The 16,732-nt window shown below is 34.4% G+C and overlaps 1 protein-coding gene and 1 long non-coding RNA gene across 3 annotated transcripts in view; both read left to right on the top strand.

The window, feature by feature from the left end:
- The window catches only part of sorcs2 (sortilin-related VPS10 domain containing receptor 2), a 309,469-nt gene that overhangs the window by 201,389 nt on the left and 91,348 nt on the right, over positions 1–16,732 (top strand). The window lies entirely within an intron of this gene.
- On the top strand, positions 8,470–13,968 carry LOC130232164 (uncharacterized). The gene is made up of 5 exons (XR_008838092.1): positions 8,470–9,037; positions 9,151–9,250; positions 9,871–9,940; positions 10,425–10,604; positions 13,722–13,968. It is a non-coding gene; the product is annotated as an uncharacterized LOC130232164 (long non-coding RNA).

Below are 16,732 nucleotides of genomic sequence, written 5' to 3' on the forward strand. Positions count from 1 at the left end.
TATTTTGATAAATGTTATACACTAAAATAAAATCTTTCAACTGAAATGACATTTTCCAGTGACCACATGTAATTTCATTTTAGTTTAGTATAAAAGTAAAACTGAAAAAAAAAAAAAAATGACGTAACTAAATAATGATTAAATCAAAATTCCATTATCATTATAAAATAAGATATAATCAAAAAAGTTAGTTCATTCAATTCATACTCATTTCTTTGTGACATTTTTTCCACAAAGTTTGAGTTTTTTTGCATCTTCTTATTTATATTGTGTGATTTGTATTAAGTTGTGTACACTACTATTTAGAATACATGATTTCTCATATCAAAACCTCCCAAATATCCCTACAACCAAAATGCAGATAGCACAAATGTGGTGACTGGATATGTGGATATAATTAATTATAAATAGTGTGGAGGAAAAAACGAAAGAAAAAAGACTATGTTCATTATGAAATGCCTCATTTTTCTCCATAGATCAGTTGAAGCTCCAGATCCAAACGAACCATCTGAACTTCCCCTTTGTAAAGTGCATGAAAAACATTCTCTGAAAACTAGCAAAGTCTTGTTTTTCTTTCTTCATGTCTTCCTTTCATATGAGTTGTGAACATGACTCAATCAAGTTTTACAAGCCTCTTGAGAGCTAAGTCATGCTTTCACTTTAATGAGAGCAAATATTGTCATGAGAATGAGTCTGTCAAGCCTGAACATGGAAAATATTGCATCATTTCCAATTTAAGTGTTTTCGTTTGTACATTCAGAGAAACTGTGACTGTAATAACTTGCAGTTAGGATATGAAGGAGGTGTGAGTGTTATGGTGGTGTGTGTCACTGGCCCAGACCTTACTTTTTTTGTCAGCTTAAATGCGTTTCATCAATCCTCTGTCACCATCATAATTAGCCTATTCAAACTGTATGACATCCTCTTCTGACCTGAAAAAACAACAACTCATTATAAAGGCCATGTCACCACCAATTATTCTCTCATTATTTTCCTCTACTCCGAATTCACATTTCCAACTGAAAACTGAGCTCAACGATTTTTTTCTGGACAGCTAGTTGAGATTATTACTTGTCCATCAAACATGTTCAGTGCCCTATCATAATGTAATGCGTTTCTAATTTACCAATGTATCTTTGTGCCAACAAAGTGTGTATTTATTCACTGTAAAAAAAACACGTTACCCATGACTTACGATTTTTCATTTATTTACACTTTTGGTTTGCATTATAAAATCTGGTAACACTTTATAATAACTACACACTATGAACCATTTATTAAGTATTAGCATATAGTGAATTTATTATCTATTAAGAATTAACTCTACATTAATAAACATTAGTAAGCAGTTTATAACTGCAGATAGAAGTGCTCTATTCTTAACTTAGAAGCACATATTTAATGTGCTTAATGATTGTGTTTTCATACTTTGTTAAGGATTCATTTTTCATTACTAAATTAAGTATTAAATCATTTACATACCAGTTATTTAAGCATAGTTGGTGTTTTTTTAAGATCATTCAGAATGCGTAAGTAAATGATTAATAAACTATTCAAATTAACATTTATAATCCTTATTATTCAGGCATGTACAGTAGTAATAGTTAATTTGTATGCTAATAAATGCTTTATTAACTCAGCTTCATCCAGTTTTGTGACCTAATCTAAATTGGGGACTATTTATGCTTTATAAATGCCTCATAAATGACAATTAAAGACAAGGAATTTTAAACGAGAGAAAAAAGAAAATTAAGATACAGAAATAAAACTTTATCAAATGAAAAGTAAATCTTTGCAATCTTAAATAAAACAAAATAACTGTGCAGTTTAAACATCGCTAAATAACATTGAAATGTTGCATCATGATACATCGTTAAATAATTATATTGTTGTTTTTTTTACCCAATTTTTATGTTGTATTTTAACACTCCTGTTATTTGGCAATTTTTAAACTTTACAGTCATTTTATTTTTTAGATAAGATTGCAAAGACTATTGTTCATGGGATACTGAGCCTTTATGTCATTTATAAGGGATTTACGAAGCATAAATAGTTCGCACTTTTAATTAGGTCTCAAAACTGCATAGAGTTGAGTTAATAAAGCATTTATTAACATAAATAGTAACCATTACTATATTCCTGAATAATAAGACATATAAATGTTGATTTCAATAGTTTAATAATCATTTACTAACTTATTTTGAATTATATTAAAATCCACTAACTACTCCTAAATGCAAATGGTTGTAAATAATGCGATACTTAATTTAGTAATGAAAAATCAATCAATCACTAATTATGAAAGTATAATTATTCTAGTATAAGGCTAGAATACAGCAATTGTAGCTGCAGTTATAAACAGCTTACTAACGTCTATTAATGTAGAGGTAATGCTTAGCAAATAATGAGTTCACTATATGCAAAAGCTTAATAGATGATTCATAGTGTGTAGTTATCATAAAGTGTTGCGAAGATCTTGATCTGGGCTCTGGTAACTTTTGATTTAGTCATGTAATTGTGGAAGGAAAGTCAGGCATTGAGTTGACAGTAGTTTTTGTTATTGTGCTGTTTAATTTCTATGTATGGTATTCCTAATATAATATGTCTGATGACCAATAATGTCTATTATACGGCGGCCAAGAGAGCTTAACGTGCTGCAATTTAAGAAACACATGCGGCAGCAAATTAAGAAAAGAAAATTTGTTTCACAGCACACGTGCTGCAAATCCACACAATGCTTACACATTAATGAAATGCGTTGCATTTTATCACAATGCAAAAATTTATGAAAACACGCAGCATTTTCTCAACACAAAAAGATTGGAACACAGCGGAAATGTTTCTGCCGTGACGATTGCTCAGTAAAGTTGTAGGTGGTCTTTGAAAGGTGAGTTTTTGTTTGTTTATGTTATTATCCCGATTTCTGTGTCTTTTGTATTGTATTAACCTAGATAACCATAACCTAAATAGCCGTGTCCATCACATTTAGGGTCTCCTTAAAACATTTCCATTTTGTTGCAGCACATTTTTGTAAAATGTTTACGTTGTGAGAAAATGCAGCGTGTTTTATTAATTGTTTGCGTTGTGTGAAAATGCATTGCGTTTTCTAAAAATGGCTTTGCGTTGTGGGGATTTGCGTCAGATGTGCTGTCAAATGGATTAAGATCTTTTCTCAATTTGCTGGCATTTTTTGTAATTGACCCTCGCTAAGCCACACCCAAAAACCGCCATCCACTAATCGTGGCTTAGCAACCGTAGCTATGCACAGGGGCTCTTTCAAGCTTTAGAGTGAGGGAAACAGACCAAAGCGTTGTACATATGGATTGTGCAAATGTGATACCCGGTATCCTTAAAGTTTGGACGGAATGGTGGATTTTTTTCCCTTTTCAAAACCAAAAACCCAAGGAGAGAAATGGCAGCGTGGATCAAGCTGTGTGAGGGGCGCTAAAGGAGTGGAGTTAAGTTGGTTTTGTTTTGATATTCCTGACACATTCAGTGATAGATGGCAATAACTCACACACCTCTTACCCTAAACAGATCTAAACTGTGTTTCCTACAAAAATACAAAGCAGGTTATGTTTCACAGCTGTTTTTTTTTTCTTTTTTTATTATGAGTAATGCTTCGTTTAAGCCTTCTCTATAGTAACTTAGTCATACTAATAGCGAATAGGTCATAATGAGTTATTGATCCGGAAAATACAAATCTGCGAATCTGTTGCTAACTTTACTGAACTTCAAATTTCCATCTATTTCAAGCTACGAATATCTGAAATTACAAATCAACAAAACAGAGATGTGATCACAAACTGAGCACTAGAGATTAATGTACTTTACCAGCAGCTGTTTTTCATTAATTTATAAAGAGCACACAAACATACTGACAGTTATAGGTAACTTACTGTACATTGTTATGGGTCAATGATGTAAATATTCGGCACAAATCCATCAATTTCCCCTTTCTGGCTGTTCTTTCTATGAATGAACTACGTAACAGCACTGTCCATGTGTGTTTCCTCATCAGTTAGTAACACTATATGTAATTTCACAACAATTAATCTACCAGGCTTTTGGCTAAAAATAGAGAAATTACGGTTTAATTTGTTATTATTAGATTATTTTTAAATTTCACCTCTCCTGCTGAGCATAAGCTAAGCTGTTGAATGGTTAGCGAATGAGGCGGCTAGGCTAAGCCAGCTTCAATTTTGACTGAATTATTCTCTAATCGGTTGCCTATTATGTCGTGAATACACTCCTGTAATGCATACTGCAGTCCTTTTTTGTCTGGCTTTCTCAGATATCTCACCTGTTTGCTAAAAATGACATTACATCCCTGGCAATGTCTGACACTGGCGCAGACACATTGTAAAAGCCATGCCAGGCACGAAAGCTTGACAGGCGTAGCAACAGTAACCAAGGAGGGCGTGGCTTAGCGAAGGGTCAATTGCACTTGTTCTCTTAAATTGAAGCGCGTTAAGCTTTCTCTGCCACCGTACTATTAAAGTAAAAAGCAAAACAGACATCAAGATGTATTATGTGTTTTTAAAGCATACATTATTGTAAAATACACTTGAACCCCTGATTAAAATGGTATTTATAAGAACTGTTCACTAAAAGGTTACAGAAACCTTTCACTGTTCACTGGCAGCGTTAGAGTTACTATTGCATGCCCATTGCTGCAATAAGTGTTCTTGCGTTGACCCATTGTTTTGGGTCATTTATAAGGAGTAGTGCATTCTCAGTATGAGGAACTGTTAACCTCACAGGTATATTTTTAGGCTACTGGTAGTTCATGTAATGGTTAAAAGACAGGGAAACATGGAAGTTGCATTTTTCTTGCCTATTTCCTCTCACTTGTGTTTTTAACCTACTCATTTAAAATTCATTAACAAACTGTATGAAAGGCAGCAGGTGATGGTGTTAAAGAGAGTGCTGAGGTGCTTTTAAAGATCACCTCCATATAACGGCCTAAATATTTCAGTTACGATAGCTCTTTTATAACAGCAACTTAGACACACAAATGCACTTAAATGTGCACGTAGAGGTGGCAGCCAGTGACGACACACACCACAGCGCAGCTCTGTATCTTTCACAGCATTTCCAAGCCTTATTCCTGATGTGACATTTCTCTGAAATTCAATATTGCACAATCCCGACCATGGCAATAGGTGATAGAGAGGTGTCAGAACTCTTTATTAAATCACCTTTTGTGTAGTTAGGGTTCAAAAGAGAGATTTTGCAGCAATGGCATAGGAGAATCATTTTGGGTTGCTGACGTAACATATCAGGGAACGGTTTCTAATATTTTTTTAATACAAGCAAAAGTTTAAAAAAAAAAAGTTTTTACTAAAAATACCTTTTTTTTGAATGGACAGTTCTTAATGGAACTATCAGTGCCAATAAACAAGCTCTATTTTTAAGAGTGTGTCTGTTTCATACCTGTGCATGAAGGATAAAATTTGTGTACAGTAATCAAACTGTCATGAGGTGTTTTGTTCACTACACAATTCAAGACTAAACAATACATTTAAACAATACATCTGTTTCTTGCATGTTTCTTTGTTGCAAAGAATAGGAGTGATAAGTAGAGTTTCAGTGTACATGAATGGATTTGTTGACAGTGTCTGACCCATTTATTAAGTGGTTTGGTCTGCTAGCCCTCAAGCTCCTCACCTCATTAAAGATCTACAAGCCTTGAAGGACATTACTGAAATAGCTTTCACAACACCTACTAGATGCCTCATTGGGCTTCAGTCAATGTTTATAATGGCTAAAGCCTCTGGAAGATTAAGAGTCAGTAGTTTGCATTAGTTCACTTAAGCATACCGTTTGAGGTATTACACTGGAGGAACTTTTCAATAATTCCTAGATATATAGATCACATTTTTTGGCATGTTTGGCATCCTGGACCATGGGAATGATTTTAGGTGTGGGAGTCTAAATTAACTCCAAAAGTCATGCATTCATTCATTCATTCATTCATTCATTCATTCATTCATTCATTCATTCATTCATTCATTCATTCAATTCAATTCATTCATTCATTCATTTATTCATTCAATTCATTCATTCATTCATTCATTCAATTCATTAATTTTCCTTCGTCTCTTTATTTATCAGAGGTCACCACAATAGAATGAGCCACCAACTATTCCGGTGTATGTTTTACACAGCAAATGCTCTTCCAGCCGCAACCCAGTACTAGGAAACACCCATACACGTTCACATTCACTCATACACTACGGCCAATTTTGGTTACCCAGTTCACCAGTAATGCATGTCTTTGGACCATGGGGGAAAACGGAGCACCCGAAAGAAAATCACGCTAACACAGGGAGAACATGCAAACTCCACACACAAATGCCAACGGACCCAGCTGGGATTCAAACCAGTGACCTTCTTATTGTGAGAGCGAGAGCACTAACCACTGAGCCACCGTGCCACCCAACTCAAAAATTAATCAGTAAATTAAATTTATGTTGATAATTTGATTACGCAAATGTATTGTGCAGTCTTGTACATTTTTCATCATGTAGACAGTCACAGTACTTGTGCGTGTTTGTGCATTGTGTTCTTTACTCAGCTTCCGGGTTTTTATAGCGCTACAATTTCCCAGTGGGCACTCAGATGTCAAAATGACCACAAAAAAAGCCACAAATGCAAATCAATTTTATGTCAATTTACTACCTTGATGTCAAAATGACATCCAATTGATATCTCACATTGGCATCAAAAAACGATTACAGGGCTGGTGTTGTTTTGACATCAATGTAGTTTACATTAATTGTTGAGATACAACATTCTGTGTCAATATTGAATTGTAGCTTTCAGATAAAAACTTTTGCAGTTATGCAGAAAGAAAATATTAATTTGGACTTTTATTAAAATAAAATAAAATAAAATAAAATAAAATAAAATATTTAATTTAATGTAAAATTTTAAATTAGGTTAAATTAAATAAATAGATAAATATCAGACAGATTGCATCAGGTCAGTCCTCAAGAGAGCATTCTGTGAACTTTTCACAAACCTTTGTATTCCCCTCCCTTTTTCAAAAATTGATTACATGCAACAGTGAAGACGAGGGATTAAGAAGATTTACAGATAAACAGTGATGTTGGCACTTTTAGCCACATTGAATTCGGCAAAACATTTGTGCAACACCAGCAGGCATTAATGCAGCATTACCCTCATGGACAGACATGTTCTTTTCAGACACCCTTGACCAGCAAAGGGTCATATGGGGGAAGAAGACACAAACAGGGAGTTTAGTATTACTTAGAATTGACGCTTGTGCTTTTTTTACTTGGCAAAACAAGGCTGTTTTCTTTCTCTCTTTCTCTCTTTAAATTATTTTGTTCTAGGATGCTTATGTTCAAGTATTTAACTCGTAAAAGACACCGCCTGTCTGTCTGACTGCTAGCTGTGTTCAAGGTGTTCTCATGTCATTGTGTGCAATGCATATTCAAGTAACCAGGTTTTTTTCTGTTTAATCATGCAAGTTTGCTGTGGGCTGCACATTTCTTTCTGTTTGTGACTGGTGTGTTTTGTTCTCACACTGTTTTTCGTGGCACAATCTGGATTTTTCCCAGTAGCATTGCCCAATATGGTCCCTGGCAATGCAGCACTGTACTATTCCGGAAATCAATAATGAACAAAGGATGAATGAGGCAATTATGATGACAAAAAAAGAGCAGAACAACACTGGGCCTCCAGTGGGCCACTTTTCAAAACTGGCTGGCAGAAGAGAGAAAAAGAAAGTGCATCATTCAGACGCACTCACTGAACATGACGTGACTGACACATGATTGACCTCCAAACAACTCGGTAATCCAACAATATGCTATTATACTTCCTTCAGAATCCTTGTTTTGGCTTAAATCTAGCATGCATTGCTTTTTTTTGTGTGTGTGTGTGTGTGCATTGAATGTTAGCCATGAGGACCCTTCCTCTATACCCCTGAGCTATTCTAGGCTCTTCTTACTGATCTCTTAATAACCCCCTCTCATTTTCTCAATGGGAGAGTCAAGGCGGAAATCAGAACAGTAATCACTCTGAAAGATGTGGGAAGAGAAGCATCGTGCTTACAGAAAAATACAAGTGTGTATGTGTATGGGTGTGTGCATGTGTGTGTGTGTTTATTTTCATGTGCACCCCTGCTGCTGCCCCTCCAAGTACTGTCATTTTCACAGTTGGTTGCCGGTGCTATGGAAGAAAAGAGGAGAGAAATAGAGAAGAGCAAAGCACGAGATAGGTACAAAGAGAGCAAAGGAGAGCCTGAAAAGCATGGTGGAAGATCAGCAATGGCAAATAGCAAGTATTCTTAACTCAGTCCCACAATGCTAGTGTTGTGTATGTGTTTGTGTGGGTGAGGAAAATGTGCCACACAAACAAATGGCATTTGCAGAGTGCACACACTATAAATCTGGACTAGGCATGGTACGATAACCGTTTTCAAGGTACACTGTAAAAAATTCCTGTAAATTTACAGTGAAAATAAACAGCAAAATACCGTTTTAATGTAAAAGCGGCAAGTTGCTGTTTTTTACAATGCATCATGGGAAGACTTGCTCACTTGAGTTTGAGTGGTTGAGCAACAACAGTAAGGGCACTGTAATTTAACGGTTTCATACCATATTTTTTTCTGAGCACACAAGACGACATTTTGGATTATCCACATGTGGTACGTTTGCAGCTCCATATGTGACTTAACTACCTGTAAAGTACTGTTAGATTTTTAAAATCACATTTAAACTTTCAATCAACACAGAACTGCAACAATGATTTGACTGTATGAATTTGAAAAGCAAGATATAGCTTAGCATAAGGACTCGGTAGTCCTCACATTACTCCTGTAGCCTGGATGGATATTTTACCTGAACTTTTAGCAACAGTGCAAAGATTGAACGTTATAATTTGTGGTTACCTGAACTGGTACATAGCCCTGCAATTTATGACAGATTTGAACTGCGTGCCTCTGTTTGCAACTCCATGGTACTTACAAGAAGGATAATTGGATAATTTGGATATTTTCGACGAGGTAAGAAGCTCTATCTTTGATCGTCCTATCTTTAAATTACTTATTAAATTTAAATATTATGCCATAAACATCCTATCAACACATAACCTAAGCATCTGTTTATTTAATTGCAGGATCTGACCATGTGAATGTCTTGGGAGGAGAAAGGGGTAACGTTAGCCTAATTTAGCATGCTAACGATAGCTGAAGGACTCATTTTCAGATCACACGCAGGTAAGAATGTTAAACCTAGATTTTACATGAACTTTGAGTGAAGATTGTACAGAATAATTTTGTTTTCATGTGATTACATGTGTAACTTGTACATTCGGTCCATTTGATTACAAATACGCCTTTTTTATTTGCAACTCCGATGCTTCTAAAAATAACATTTTAGGATTGAGTGAGACTGTTGTCATTTTTAATGTTATTCCAGTTAGTTTATATAGAAATTGACTAGAGTTACGGTCAGATTTTATGCTTGGTAACGTTACCTAAAGTTGCAGAGCTTTTAATCTTTATGTGAGTAAGGAGTAACCGAGCAAGGTACTGTGAACGTGCAGTACTAGATAAGTATCTTGTTATAACATTATGTATTCTTGTCAGAGTTGTGGGGAAACATGTGGTACTGTTGTGTCATATGTGAAACATATGAAAATACACACAAATGTTTCAAATATTGTTTTTTTCGTTGCTGCATTCCTACCTGTAAAAGGACGTTTAAAAAATATGCAGGTTTAAAATCTTACGTCTACAGGCACCATAAAGGATATAGGAAAGAAAACACATTGTGAGCTACACTTTAGCTTTTTTTTACAATTACAATTTCTTTACAATTTATTTTTGACCAATAGATGTCTGCCACCACTGCTGATCTTGAAAAGATGGGTAACTTGCCTGTGACTCCTCGTTTGATCCTGCATGGTAAGTATTTTGTGATTAGGATAGGAAGAAATCTGATTTGTGTCTCGCTATATACTTTGCTGGTTTGTATTTGAGGAAATAGATTCATTCAATTTTATTTTATTAAAGCAAAGTCTCATTTAATTTGAATTGTGTGTATTTGTTTTGATCTGATACTTGAAAGAAATAAACTTGCTTTTTAGAAGTCTAGTTATCCTTTAGTATTACTATCGACATACTATTGTCAATTTTTTAACACATGCTTAAGACATTTTGTCACTTTTCATTTTCTTTGAATCTCAGATTACCTGATTTCATGTAGTTGTTATTATAGTTATTTAAATATTTATTTTAATTTTGAAAAATGTTATTGCATTATTGAAAATTATTGCATAATTTTATTATGGCTCTTTCTACACCAAGCCTTTCAAAATAAATGATAAATCACAGAATTAATCTCCAGAATAATTCTTAAATAATACTTTAATCAATGATTTTATTAAAGGTCCAGATGTTACTCCGGGCCAGTGGATGAAACAATGGATGATCAGCATGGAAGGCAGAGTAATCTGTGAGGGTGTGCAGCCACATTTTTTTCTGGACTTGCTGCAGTGTTTTCTTTGTACAACATCTTCAGTTTGCAGTACCAGGAGGAAACAGCATGCACACTGGAATTCCTTCAAAGGTAATATGTTTGCACTTACATATTTTTTTGTTTAATTTAGCATGAGGACTTCATGGAATAGAATATTATGTCCAACTTGTCACATGTGTGTTTGTGTGTATATACTACAAGTGAAAAGTTTGGAATTAGCAATATATAGGTAATATATATATTTTTTAAGCTTCTTGTGCTCACAAAGGCTGAACAATACTGTAATAAAAACAAAGACAAATACAGCAAAAACTGTAATATAGTGAAATGTCAGTTAAATATTATAAATTTGTCATAAACTAATTAAATCATTTACTGGTATTTTATTGAATGTAGTTTAAAATGTTATTATTTCTTGTGTTGTAAAGTTGAATTTTAATCATCATAATTAAAAATAGCCTTTAGTGTCACATAATTCTTTTGATGCTTAATATAATCATCTGCTCAGAATAAACATTTATTGTTGTTGTCATCACTATGTGAAACAATACAATACACATTATTCATTCATTTTCTTTTCGGCTTAGTCCCTTTATTAATCCAGGGTTGCCACAGCGGAATGAACTGCCAATTTATCCAGCACGTTTTATGCAGCGGATGCCCTTCCAGCTGCAACCCATCTCTGGGAAACATCCATACAGTCATTCACACTCATACACTACGGACAATTTAGCCTACACAATTCACCTGTACCGCATGTCTTTAGACTTGTGGGGGACACCGGAGCACCCGGAGGAAACCCATGCGAACACGGGCAGAACATGCAAACTCCACACAGTAACGTCAACTGACCCAGCCAAGGCTCGAACCAGCAACCTTCTTGCTGTGAGGCGACAGCACTACCTGCTGTGCCACCATGTCAATACACATTATACAATACTATTTTAAAGTACCATTGAAAATTATTTACTTTTATTCATCAAAATATATTGTTCAAGCATGAAAGTAAATTAGGCAACGCAGTGGCTCAGTAGGTAGTTCTGTCGCTTCACAGCAAGAAGGTCGCAAGAAAGTTTCCTCCGGGTACTTCCCTTTCCCCCACGAGTCCAACGACATGCGGTACAGGTGAATTGGGTAAGCTAAAATTGTCTGTAGTGTATGTGTGTGAATGAGAGTGCATGGGTGTTTCCCAGTGATGGGTTGCAGCTGGAAGGGCATCCGCTGCGTAAGACATAAGCTGGATAAGTTGGCGGTTCATTCCGCTGTGGCGACCCCAGATTAATAAAGGGACTAAGCTGAAAAGAAAATGAATGAATGAAAGTAAATTCATTAATTATAATGCAAAAAAGATTACAATTTTAGTTTTACTTTTTTTTTTTAATCAAAGAATCGTAAAAGAATGTATCCGTTTCCAAAATACGATGAAGCCTTTTTTCAGCACTGATAATTATAAGAATCAATATTAGTGGTTTTGTACCAATAATATAATAATTATTTCTGAAGGATTATGTGACACTGAAGACTAATGTAATGATGATGAAAATTCAGCTATACATCACAGGAATAAATTAAATGTGAAACTATGTTCAATAAGAACAGATAAAAATGTGAAAAATTTGAGTTATTTAAATTGTGTAGTAACATTTTACAATTAAACATTTTTACTTTATTTTTGATCAAATAAATGCACCCGTTTAGAGCAGAATAGCCTTTTTAAACATTGCCTCTCAAAAATCTGTCTTTCAAATTAATATTTTGAATAGAGTGTTTTACAATTATATATTTGTGCATAAACATTGGATTAGTCAGTACCAAAGCCAAAATTTGAGCTAAAAAACTTAGTACACGCCAGTGAATATTTTGATGAAAAAAATAAATACAACTTTAATAATAAACAGGAAGAAACTATTACTCTAATAGATATAACTGTTAAATAAAACAGTTTTGTTTAAATGCACCAATATATATTGTCTATATTCACTGAGGATTTTATAAAAATATTTTTTTTTTTAAAGAGGGCGCTCATTTATCCTGATACTATATATGTAGTGTAGTGTGTGTGTGTGTGTGTGTGTGTGTGCGTGTGTGTGTGTGTGTGTGTGTGTGTGTGTGTGTGTGTGTGCGTGCGCGCAGGTGAAGCCTTCTTGAATTTTTTAATTTTTTCAATATTTACAAAATGATGTTTAACAGAGCAAAGAATTTTTCACAGAATTTCCGATAATGTTTTTTCTTCTAGAGAAAGTTTGTGTGATTTTAGCTAGAATAAAAGTAGATTTTAATTTTTTAAAAACATTTTAAGGTCAAAATTATTAGCCCCCTTAAGCAATATATTTTTTCGATTGTCTACAGAACAAACCATCGTTATACAATGACTTTAATTAACCTAGTTAGGCCTTTATATGTCACTTTAAGCTGAACACTGGTATCTTAAGAAAATATCTAGGCAAATATTATGTGCTGTCATCACGGAAAAGATAAAAGAAATCAGTTATTAGTTTTTACAAATTAGTTATTAAAACTAGTATGTTCAGAAATGTTGAACAAATCTTCTCTCTGTTAAGCAGAAATTGGGGAAAAATTATACATATATATATAACTAGGAAAAAACTAGGAAAAAATTTCTTCAGCACATTTCTAAACATAATAGTTTTAATAACTCATTTCTAATAACTGATTTCTTTTCTCTTTACCATGATGACAGTAAATAATATTTGACTAGATATTTTTCAAGACACTTCTATACAGCTTAAAGTGACATTTAAAGGCTTAACTAGGTTAATAAGGTTAACTAGGCAGGTTAGGGTAATTAGGCAAGTTATTGTATAAAGTTAGTTTGTTCTGTAGACTATTGAAAAAATATTGCTCAAAGGGGCTAATAATTTTGACCTTAAAATGGTTTTTAAAAAATGTATAACTACTTTTACTCTAGGCGAAATAAAATAAGACTTTCTCCAGAAAAAAAAATATTTTCAGACATACTGTGAACATTTCCTTGCCCTGTTAAACAGATTTAAAAAAGAAACAGATCTTTATTATTTATTTAAATTTATGAAAATTATTTTAGTGCTGCAAAAATGCATGTGCTTTTCACTAAAAATTTCTTTCAGAACAAAAAAAATCACTCTTTTGCAGATAGTCTGTTTATTTTTGTAAATCATACAGTTTTAAAACCTTGTTCACAGAAAGTCTTTTATTCTTATTATTCAGATGCTGTGCTGGGATAAATCCAGAGAAGGGAACCTGCGAGGGGAAGGCTGCGAGGGGAAATGTGACATCAAAAAAAAACAAAAAAAACTGGCAGGACAGTTCATGAGAAGACCATGACCGTAAACCCCAAGGTTTCAAATCTTTTAAAGAAACTAATGGACTTTTTTTGATGGGACTTTATTTAAAATGTAGCTAGCTGGCAACCCCCCCCCCCCCCCCCCTACATTTGCAATATTGTTATATAAACCAGAGGCCTTTTTTTTTTTTTTTTTTTTTTTTTTTTTTTTTTGCTGAAGCTCATTTTGGGGCTATATATTTTTTATTTTATATCCAAGACTAAATTGCAAAGCGGCTATTTACTATTTTTTTCTAAGACATTCGGTAAGTTGCTTTTTGTTGTACAATGCTGAATGTGATCTCAACATTTCTTGAGAACTTACAATTTTTGCCTGTTCTTTGGCTAAATATTTTTACAAACATAATGCATATTTTATCTTGTGTTGTTTGAAAATAAAATTGTGAAATATAACTTGGGTTTATTTCTCTTTTTGAATCCACAGGCAAATTAAAAGGTAGTCTATAATGGCATTTTAATTGGAAATATTATGGTTAAAATATGGCTTGTAATTTAACAGCTTTATGCTTCTAAATAACAGAAGTATGCTGTAGATAAAATGTAAAAAAGGTAGGGCACTGTATTTTTACATTACAATAACAGTGGTATGCTGTATCTAACAGAACAGTATTATGCTGTTAATTTAAAACAGCAGGGCACTGTGTTTTTACAGTTCCACAACAGTAGATTACTGTTGCTAACAAAAACAGTATCATTCTGTAAATTTAAAACGGCAGGGTACTGTATTTTTACAGTTCCACAACAGTAGAATACCGTTACTAACAAAAACAGTATCATACTGTTAATTTAAAAAACGGTAGGGCACTGTATTTTTACAGTATGATGCTGGCAACCACAGCTGCCAGTAGATTACCGTTTTTTTACAAGGAAATTTTTTACAGTGTATACCGTGGTTTGGAAAATTCAAGGTTTTAAAACCGCCAACATTTTCTGCTATACCGATCCTAACAACATAGGCTCATTCTGAAAACGTAACTCTACAGACGTTTCTGGAGACCCCGAATTAGGTAGCCAGAGGTACGTATGGCTGCATTACACTTTTTTTTTAAACGAACGGTACAGGGCGGTGTGATGCCGTTCCTTTTCCCGCTTACCAGCTGACCGCTTACCTCCGTGTGGATGGCATTCCGGCTGCAACCAGTTTGTCCTGTTAGCGCACCATGTACATCTGTGGACTTGCAGGTAAGACAAAAACAGAATCCAAAAAATAAAATAAATAAGTAAATAGCAGGGTGAGGATGTGGTAAAATCTGAAAGCGTGGTAAAAAAAATCAGTCGAGGGCTTTTCTTTTTTTGGATTGTTTTTGAAACGTGTTGGTTGGGTTTAGGGAAGTTGGTGGGCGAGTCAATCGATAAAATTGGTTGGGTTTAGGGAAGGGGGAGGGTGGGTCAGTCGATCGTTTACTCAGTCAGTCAAAAAGACTGTCAAAGTCAGTCGACAGCGGCCTCTAGTGGGTTTACGTGAGAACAGCAGGCACAAATGGCACTCGCGAGGGAAATGTATGTTTCTCAAAAAACATACACAGGATTCGCGAAAACAAAAACTGCAGAAAGATGTGGGCGTATTTCGTGGTCTCCAGAAACATCTCTAGAGATACGTTTTTAGAATGAGCCTGGGTTAGATCCTAAGGTATGTGTAACATTTTTCATTAACATTTTTTTTTGTTTTTCGTTTTTTAGGACACAGTATCCCCAGCAGGAAAGATATCCAAAGATGCTGTTTTAAATTGTAAAGAAATCTGTGTTTTAGAAACAAATGAAGACAGCAGAAGATTTAACCTGACATGTTTACTGCTCCAAAATATTTTAAATGTCTCTTAAAATAAAATATATTGTGTTTAAAGGGGGAAAAAAGTTTTAGTTTTTTACCCAAACATTTAAAAAGAATGTCTTTTACTACATTCATTAAGAATGTCCACACAATACTGTTAAACCGTGAAATCGTGATATTTTTATTCAAGGTTTTCATAGTTTCAGAATTTTATACCGGCCCATGCCTAACCTGGACATCACTGGTTTACGTAATAATCAAAGATTTCTATTACTTTAAGACAAAATCTTTATTATGGTGAATGAAGCTCTGCCTTCTAGAACAGGAGCCAATCAGTGATCGCTATAGACTGAGGATTCTCCGGGGCAGGGGCTCGGATCAGACGTGATTTCCTGCAGATTTTCTGTGATTTGAATGTTTAGAAATGAAACTAAAGAAACAGTTGTTGTTTAGTTTTATTGGTGATTCCGAATTTGATGTTTCCCCATTCAGACAGAATGACTGAGCATACTGTCCAAGAGGTGTTTCAAAAATGGCCGCTGAGCGAAATGGCTTGCCTTAAAGTGACTTTGATATTTCCCTCACGTCATTTCAAAACTATGATTTCTTCCTCCTCCAGAAAAAAAACTTTTTGGTTGTTGGTTTTCAACGAATTCTTCAAAAATAAAAATTGAAAATCATATTATTTTTTGGACCAGACATTAAATATTATATTTATTAATTTACATTAAATTACTATTGTGTTTTTGAACCATACTAAGTGAATTAATGAATGAATTGTATTAATCTGTTGTGATAATTAGTTACTATAGTAACACAACAAAAAAAATATGACTAAACTAAATGACCCAGTAGAGTAGTTTTCTTTAAACTATATGGTTCAATATAATACAAATACAGCCTTGGCTGAGTCAGTTGGCATTTCTGTGTGGAGTTGCATGTTTTCCTCGTGTTGGCGTGGGTTTCAGCTGGGTGCTCCAGTTTCCCCCATAAGTCAAAAGACGTGTGCTATGCGAGTAAGCTAAATTGTCCGTATAGATGTATGTGGGTGAATGAGTGTGTATGGGTGTTTCACAGTGATGGGGATTGGCTGTAAGGGCATCC

Source organism: Danio aesculapii, chromosome 7 (genome assembly GCF_903798145.1).
Source record: "Danio aesculapii chromosome 7, fDanAes4.1, whole genome shotgun sequence".
Taxonomy (NCBI): Eukaryota; Metazoa; Chordata; class Actinopteri; order Cypriniformes; family Danionidae; genus Danio; species Danio aesculapii.